The sequence below is a fragment of the Sus scrofa genome, chromosome 10 (genome assembly GCF_054392235.1).
Source record: "Sus scrofa isolate SSC_HxYL_T2T_F1_AM1 chromosome 10, Sscrofa_HxYL_maternal_Yorkshire_Landrace_v2.0, whole genome shotgun sequence".
In the NCBI taxonomy this organism is placed as follows: domain Eukaryota; kingdom Metazoa; phylum Chordata; class Mammalia; order Artiodactyla; family Suidae; genus Sus; species Sus scrofa.
The window spans coordinates 50,734,494-50,744,238 of NC_139392.1; the positions used below are offsets into that span (position 1 = coordinate 50,734,494).

Sequence of the window (9,745 nt, forward strand, 5' to 3'; positions counted from 1 at the left end):
AGAGAAACATGTTTCTTACAAGGCAACACTTATAAAGTTATCAGAACACTGCAGTGCAGAAGGAAGTGGTAATATATATTTGACGTGATGAAAGGGAAAATCTGTAACACAGAATACACTACAAATTTGAAGGAAAGGTCAAAAGTTTTACAGACAAGGAAAGATTCAAAGGGCTCCAGCGCCATGAAACAACCTTAACAGGCAACATTTAAAGGACTTCTATAAACATAAAAGAAAAGGCCACAATAGAGATATTAATATCAGGAACTGAAAAATCTCATTGGAAAGGAAAACATAGATTAAAGTTAGTAGGTCAACCAAGTATAAAGGTAGTAAGAAGGTCAACAGAAAAAAGTAGTAAAATTATATTCAGAATAAGTGGCCAGGGTCAAAAAAGTAAACATGGCAAGGATGAGAAATTACTCAAAGTTTTTAAAATGCATTTGAGGAACTTCCTGTGTGGAGCAGTGAGTTAAGGATCAGGCATTGCTGCAGCTGTGCAGCAGGTTTCAATTGTGGTGTGCTTTTAATACCTGCTGGGGAACTTCCACATGCCTTGGAGTGGGTCCAAAAAAAAACACAAAAATCAAATAAAAATAAATAAAATTCATTTGAACTTAAGAGCTCAGCAACTTTAGCTAACCACACACACACACACACACACACACACAAACACACACACCTAACACACACATCCCTAATGGTAACAACAAAATAAAAAACTATCCTAGATATGCACGCAAAGAAAGAGAAAGCAATTCAAACAATAAAGGTAGTCATCAAATCATAAGAGAAAAGAGCAAAAGAAAAGAAACCAAAATGAACTACAAAGAGAAGCCAAAGTCAACTAATGAAATGGCAGGGCATATATACCTATTGATAATTACTTTAAATGTAAATGGACTAAATGCACCAGTAAAAGATATAGAGTGGCCAAATGGATATGAAAAGAAGGCCTTAAATATCAGCTTCCTACAAAAAACTCATTTCTGATACAAAAATGTAGTGAAATGAAGTGTGGGAATGGAGAAACTATTCCAGGAAAATGAACAAAGAAATTGAGGGTAACAATGATTTTGTTAGACAAGAACGATTTTAAAACAAAGACTCTAACAGAGAAAAAGAAGGACATTAAAAGATGATAAAAAGAATGAATCCCAGTGAAAGATACAACACTTTTAAATGTTTATACCTGTGTAGGAGGTCCTCTATATCAAGCAGATATTAATAGACATTAAGGGGGCAATAAACAATAGCACGATAATCTTAGGGAATTTAAAAACTCCACTTATACCAATGAATGATTATTCAGACATAAAACTGTTAAGGAAATATTGGCCTCAAATGGCACTTTATATTTGATGAAATTAACATATATAGAGAATATATATATATATATATATATATATATATAGTACATTCCATCAAATAGTAGCAGAATACACATTATTTTCACGTGCACGTGGAACATGCTCCAGCATAGATCGTATAGTAGGATGCTAAAAAAAGCCTCAAGCTAAGAAGATTGAACTCATAGAAAGATAAAGGATCACAAGAGATTACTATAAGCAATAATATGCCAATGAAATGAACAGTGTGGAAGGAAAGTATAAAGTCTTAGAAATGCACAATATCCCAAGACTGAATCAGGAAGAAGTAGAAAATATGAACAGATTAATTACCAGTAGTGAAATTGAATCAGTAATTAAAAAATAGTCTATAAAGCAAACAGGACCAGACACCTTCATGTATGAATTATACCAAATATCAAAAAAGCTTTAAAACTTGGGGTTCCGATAGTGGCTCAGTGTTAACAGACCTGACTCGTATCCATGAGGATCTGGCTTCTATCCCTGGCCTCACTCATTGGGTTAAGGATCTGGCATTGCCATAAGCTGTGGCATAGGTAGAAGATGTGGCTTATATCCCATGTTGCCATGGCTGGCAGGTTCAGCTCTGATTTGACCCCTAGTCTCGGAACTTCCATATGCCAAAGATTCAGCCCTAAAAAGAAAAAAATAGAAAAACAATTAACATCTATTTTTATCAACCAATATAAAAACACCACTGAGGAAGGAATGCTGCTGAATTCTTTTTATTCATTATGTTGATACCAAAACCAGATTATAGGCTAATATCACAGATGAAAATGGATGCTACAATCTTTAAAAAAAAGTTTCCTAAGTTCAATATTACTTTGAAAGGATCATACACCATGATCAACAAATCGAGAAACCGTCTCATTTACAATTGCATTAAAAAGACTAAAACATATAGGAATAAACATAATTAAGAAGGTAAATACTTATACCAAGGAAATTATAGGGCACTATAAGCCAGTGATAATGGAAAAAATAAAAATCATTATTTTAAAAAACCCACAAAATTACAGGGTACTGATGAAATAAACTGAAGATGACACAAACCAATGGAAAAATATACCATGATCAATAATTGGAAGAATTAATATTGTTAAGTGATGATCATACCCAAGATAATCTATGGATCCCATACAACTCAGTATAAAAATACCAAAGCCATTTTTTACAAAACTAGAAAAACATAATGTTATTTTTTTATGGAAACAAAGAAGAATCTATACAAACCAATCAATCTTAAGAAAGAAAAACAAAGCTGGAGCCATTATGCTTTCTGGTTTCAAACTATGCTACAAAGCTACAGTCATCAAAACAGGTTGGTAATGGCACAATAAAATAGACACATAGGTTAATGGAACAGAATTGAGAACCTAAAATGTACTCATACTTATATGTACAATTAATCTACAACAAAGGAGGCAAGAATATACAATAGGGAAGACAGACTCTTCAGAGAAGAGAAGGAAAATCGAGAGAGCTATATGCAGTGTAATCAAACCTGAAAACTTCCCCATACCATACACAAAAGTAAACTCAAAATGGAATAAAGACCTGAAACCACAAATCTTCTAGAAGAAAACATAGGCAGTAATCTCTTGACAATGGTCTTTGCTATATCTTTGGATATATGTCCCTGTGCAAGAGAAAGCAGCTAGACTGTGAGGAGGAAGCTCTGAATGGTTGCAAGGACAAGCCCTTTAGTTCATGCCACTGGAAAGGTGGTCCTTATTTATACATATAAGAAAAATACATCGGTTGAATTGTATGTAATTGTGTGTCAGTATATGTCCATATTATCTATATTTGTTAAATAGGACAATAGAAGTTCCCATCGTGGCTCAGTGGAAATAAATGAATCCAACTAGGAACCATGAGGTTGCAGGTTTGATCCCTGGTATTTCTCAGTGGGCTAAGGATCCAGCATTGCTGTGAGCTGTGGTATAGGTCACAGATGCAGCTCAGGTCTGGCTTGCTGTGGCTCTGGCATAGGCCAGAAGCTGTAGTTGCAATTTGACACCTAGCCTGGTTGACACCTAGGCTGGGAACCTCCATATGCCCTAAAAAGACAAAAAAAGGACAATAAAAGAATAATGAAGCTTAATGTATGAATTAAAAATAAGTTCAGTGTTACAAATGCCACTTATAGCTAAAAAGTTAATTAACAATGTTAATATTACAAATATATGATTGTGTATATGAATATCTGTCCTTTGCTTATTTTAAACATTCAATTATGCTTCCAGTATATCAGACATTCCAAAACGGTCTGCACAAATGAATTCCATATCCAGCTACAGGCTGCCACTAAGAAAATAAGAATATAAGTAAGACCATTCATATAAGGCCATTGCACCAATGACTTTTTATTAAAAGTAAAGAAAATAAATATATGGTTCAGCAGTTATCAACTTGTTCTTGGATCAAAGCAGGAGAGACAATGAAATGAAATGAGTAAAATCACTAACTCCACATTCGTAGAGACCTAGGTACAAATCCAGGGTTTTCTACTTAGTTATATTATGTGATGGGGAAAAGTTATTAAAAATTCTCAAACACTTGGATTCTAACATTATGACCAAGCATAATAAAAATGCCTATTGATAGGGATCTTGTGAGAACCAGATAAGGCAATACTGATAACAAAATATTTATGCAGTAAACAGTACATGGAAAAATCACAATAAATGCTAGAAACAAGTCCCCAGAGCCTTTGGCATAGAACAGAAATGACAATGTTTTTAATCCTAATATCTTCTTTCAAGGATGATAAGTATTGTCACAATACTTTCAAGGATGATAGGTATTGTCACTCAGTCTTGTACTTATTCACAAACATAACATACTTATTTTGCCAAAGAGAGATGGTGTTGTTTAAATATGTGACATTTTAAAATATATTTAATAATCCAAGAATAAATGTTTGTGGCCTCTTGGCTCCCAGGTGTCCAATTCTTTTTCAGGTAAATTCATAGTCCAATTTTTTTTTTAATTTAAAAATCAAATAGAGCATAGAGTGGAGAAAAAGACCAAAGTTCTATAGTAATCTAAAAGCCAAATCATTCTTAGGCTCTCTACTTTTCTTATCTCGGGGGTTCCTAAGGGAAATACCATCTCAGAATTAAAATGTTCACTAAATATAAACAAATCAACCTACTCATTTTTCAGATAAGAGGAATTTCCAAAATTAGTATGAAAATTTTGACAATGGGGAGTACAGTGTCCTTATAGTTTATGATCACAAAGTATATGATATGAAATCTTCTAAAAGGTAATTCTCCTAAATGCAATGTATTGGTCAGATGAAAGCACAAATCTGCACCCTAAAGCCCCACTGCCACCTCCATCTCAGCCTCAGCACCAACAGGAGCAACCTGAGGAGGCCAACAGAGCTGCTCACACAACCCTGCCACCCAATGTCCTCAAGATGGTGGCAGCAGGGAGAGGGGCATGAAGAAACCAGACAGTAGGCACAGGGGCAAGGGCCTGGGCACCCCAGGAAGAGGTGGTGGCAGGATGGGGCTGCTGCTCATAATCATGGCATGGGCCATTCTTGGCTCATTCCTCATGCTCCTCACCCAGTTCTTGCTGCTTTGCCACAAATAGCCCTAGCTGCAGCCTGACCAGGCCACCCATGCAGCTTATGGCTTCCACTATAGCCCTGAGGGAGTACCATTGTGGCTGAAGCAGCTTGGATAAGGAGTCCTCCAGCGGGCCCCCTGAGGGTGGCAGGACCCAACCCATGAGATCCTCAACCCCACTTGGCGGGAGAATTGCTACTTCCTCAATGCCACCATCCTGTTCCTGTTCCTGGAGCTTCAGACACTGCACTAGCCTGCCAGAGGGTCACCAAAAACATCAAGGTGGAGTTCCAGGAGCTGCTGCAGACCATGACCACCAGGCACCTGATGGAGGGGCTGAGCATGCAGGATGTGTGTGAGGGATATGTTCCTGGGCAAGAGGGTGCCCTTCATCAAGAACATTTGGCTTCTCTAGCCAGTTGGGCCCTCAGCCACCTGGAGCTCAAGAGCCTCAAGGGGTAGGCACTGCCCACCACTTCCACTGCAGAGCTTATCTTCAAGGTGGAGATGGAGTACAATGGGGGCTTCCGCTTGGCCATAGACATGGACCTGGTCTTCTGCAAGGCCAGCTATCTCTTCATCAAGCTGTCCCCAATGGTGGGGAGCTTGAGCTTCTTCCTCATTCTTATGCCCTTCACCCACTGGTTCTTCTCCCTTGTGGAGAACCCACTGATGGACTTCGGGGTGTGGTCCCAGTTCCAAGGGAAGTCCATGCCCCAGCTCAACTACATCATTTTCAACCAGCTCAAGAAATTCTTCAAGAGCAAGCACACACTTTTGAGTTACAAGATCAGGTTTAAGCCATTTTTCCCATTCCTTCTTGCAAGGATTTGAATAAGATGAAGAGCATATCCATATACAACAATGGGCATTTACAGAAGGCTGACTTAAAGTTACAGTGTTAGATGTAGTAGGTTACTTATTTTTGGATCCTATGATAGAGAGGCAAATATTCATTGCACACTTGAGCTGAGCAGTAGTGTTTGGGAAGAAAAACAAAGGAGTTCTAGGGAGTTCCTGTCATGGCACAGTGGTTAACAAATCCAACTAGGAACCATGAGGTTGTGGGTTCGATCCCTGCCCTTGCTCAGTGGGTTAATGATCCAGCGTTGCCATGAGCTGTGGTGTAGGTCACAGATGTGGCTTGGATCCTGTGTTGCTGTGGCTCTGGTATAGGCTGGCAGCTGCAGCTCCGATTAGACCCCTAGCCTGGGAACCTCCCATATGCCATGGGTGCAGCCCAAGAAATGGCAAAAAAAAAAGACAAAAAACAAACAAACAAACAAGAAAAAAGAGTTCTATTGAGATGGTTGAATTAATAAAGGGGAATTTACGGTGTTGGATTTACACTTCATCTTGTCCAGTCAACACTTCATCTTGTCCAGTCAACTGATGGGCATGTCATAATTGAGACTGTGGCCCCAAAATCACCTGCTGAAATTGCAGATATTCAGTGGGAAGATCAACTAATTGCTATTGGAGGTGTGAAAATTACATCTACACTGCAAGTGTAGAAGCTTATCAAGTAGGCTGGCAACCAAGTCCTGGTGTATTACGAAAGGCCTGTCGGCCAAAGTGTGGTGCTGCAAGATAATTTTGGAGTTGAAAGAAAACTTTCTGTCAAGCTCATGCCAGCCAAACTATGAAGAGGAAACAAATGGGTTGGCAATAGATGCTGAAAATAGAGACTTGGATTCAGAATTTGAAGACTCAGAGAGTGATGTCAGAGCACAAACTGAGGTCAAAGATGAGGCACAGTCATTAAGGCACATTCCCAAATGTATGCCAACAATACTTTCTGTGAAAACCTCTTGGAAATATATCACCAGTTTTACACCAGAAATCAGCTGTAGGAAGGCACCTGCCACCACCAAAACTCCCATCCAAAGAAGGACATAAATCCTTAGCCCTGAAAACTTCTGAGATAACAGAACAAGCACAAATATCAAAACCCACCCAGGGACCCACTTTCAAACCACCTGTGCCACCATGACTGCAAGTGAAAATTCCTTTGCCTTCTGCTGATGTTGCAAATTGGGCAGAATGAGATATTCCTGTTGAAAGCCCAGAGAAGGTGCTTTTGCTGCTACCTCCTGCAGATAAACCTACTGAAAAGCAAGAAAAAAATCTGGATCACATAGAAGAAGCTGCAGCTAGACAGTTTTTAGCAAAGCAGGAAGTGGTGAAAGATTTGATGTCAGAAATTTCCTGTCCTCCTAAGGACAGTTCAGATGACCCTCAAACATAGGAATCATCAGAAACTCCTTATCATAATGAGCTAGGAAGATGGAAAAGAACCAGAGGCAGCTGATTCTGACATAGAGGCCTGCCACAGATAATTAAGCATAACAATGTGTGGTACATGGATCAAATTATGGGGTCTCATCTCTTGGGGGCATGTTAGCTTTAAACTTGAAGTGGTGACTTTAGAATGCTTAGACATATCAACCATGGAATACTTTTCCAAATTCAGACTGGAAGTCCCATCACCTAAGGCCATTGCCATAAAAACCACACTACACAATCTGAGTATGCAAAATGGGTTCAATGACAAATTGTGCTTTGGTGATATCACTGTTCATTTCAGATATTTGAAAGAAGGAGAGCCAGTGCATCATGTAGTAGAGTAACTTAGAGAAAAAAAAAAGAACTCCATTTGGTGAAGTGGTTTCTCCCTAGACTAAAGAGGAACACTTTTTTGGACAGATGGGTTTAGCAGAAAATAAACATAGTTTCCAAGATACTCAGTTACAGAACCCAACTTGGTGTGACAAAAAAAATGGACTAAAGCTCATTCCCAGTTTATGTTCTGTGCTTATGTTTGACATAATAAATGTCAAGAAAAGTGTCTATCCAAGAGTCCTCTTTGTGGAGCAACTGATCAGCAGATAGAGAGGGCCCTGAAAAATCTCTTGCTGGAAGGACAAGAAACCCTCTTAGGCCTGCTCCCTTGTGTTGATGCTGAAGCTGGCATGTCAGTCAATAGAACAACAGGTTTGACAAGACATATTATCAATACAAGCTCTTTTTTGTTAAATCTGCATCAGGTCTCTAAAACTCACCTTTCTGAGTCAGAAACTGATCTAGTAGATCCTTTGCCAAAACACATACCTAACACATCAGACAGCAAAGGCAGTGACACAGAGGTCTCTGGTCCAAAAAGTCACTCTAAATGGGGCAACAGCATGGAAATAAAGTTAGTAAGAAAGGAGGGTGGTCTGGATGACAGTGTTTTCATTGCAGTTAAAGAAATAAATCATGACATGCACAAGGGCTTGCCTACAGAGGAAAGGATCCAGAAATTAGAGTTCATGCTAGATAAAGTGCAGAATGAAATTGATCAGGAGTTGGAACATAATAATTCCCTTGTTAGAGAAGAAAAAGAGACAACTTATTTGAGGAAAAAAAAAACACTTCTTTCTGCTGTTTTAGCTAAGTCAGGTTAAAGACTACAAGCTCTAATACTTTTTATGAGCCATTACATTGCAGGCATTGAAGGTATTGAAACTTTAGAAAGTCTGTCTTTAGATCAGCACTCCAAAAATAAATAAATAAATAAGCAAGTACACAGATGATACAGAAGAAGAACTTGATAGTGAAAGAAGCCAACTAATAGAACATCAGCCATTCAGTAGCATATCAGATGACTTGTTTGGCCCATATGAGTCTGTTTAAGTCTGTTTCAACCTTCAAGTAATTGAGGAAAAGTTGCATTTAAAGTACCACAGATACAACTCATTTAACTCTCTTATTATGCACTTTGGACTGCTCCTCCACAGTTATTTGCTGGTGTAAGAACTAGAGGTGTAAACGTTGTTTTCCAGAAAAAAATGACCATCTCCCTAAATTGGTTGTTTCATATTGTATTTATAGACATGCTTTTTGGGTTTTTACTGGGAATTTATTTTTACTAATTTATCTACAAACTTTTCTAATTAGGTAGGATAATTCTGGGTGTTTATGTGTGATGTCTTGTTATTTCTCCTTCCTCTTCCTAGTTTTTGAATTAGTGTTAAATAGGATACTGTCCATATTTTATTTTCCCTCACAGTTATAACAATAAATTTGCTGCATGCCCAAACTGACAACAGAAATCATTGAGGGAACAGGTTTTGAATTTTACTTTGTGTTATAAAGTTGGACATTCTACTTGCTTGAGATTTTTGTTATTTGGAGGTTTTAGGGGATGCTTTTTTTGTTTTGCTTCTGCCAAATGTGAAAGCAAAAGCCACAGCTTTAGTCAGTTATACTGATTTGGTAAACAAAAGAAAAAAAAGTTTGCATATACTGCTTCCTTCTATGCTTCTGTGAATTTTTTTCCTGAAGTGTCTGTTCAGTTTAAGTATAATAAGTCTCTAGTGATTAATTTGAAGAGCTTTCATTGAAAAACAAAATGTAATAGGAAATAAATATAGAATGCAGTTGATTGAGAATTTTGAGAGGATGACAAGATTAGTTAAAAGAGAATAACCAGTAGGATTTTGAAATGTATCCTTTCAAAATGTTGATGATTTCCTTTCAAGTGGAAGTTCTAAACATTTATGATTATTTGTCATCTTCAGTTCTCCCATAGGAAATAAAGCACATGCAAGGATATTTGAAGTTTAAGAGGACTATTTTTAAAGGGAACTTGCTTCGTTGTTTTGTTTTAAAAATAATTTCATGCATGAAAATGTAGTGAGAGAGAGGAATCATGCAAAAATTGATTTGTTGCTTTTCTGACATCCTACAGGCTTAAAGGAGTGGTGATCATTCTGAATGCTTCCAATGTATTTATTCATTTAAAAA

The 9,745-nt window shown here is 37.7% G+C and overlaps 1 pseudogene; it reads left to right on the forward strand.

The window, feature by feature from the left end:
- The first annotated feature begins 4,892 nt into the window (after window positions 1–4,892).
- Window positions 4,893–8,632, forward strand: LOC110258170 (PDZ domain-containing protein 8-like; annotated as a pseudogene).
- The last annotated feature ends 1,113 nt before the right edge of the window (window positions 8,633–9,745 follow it).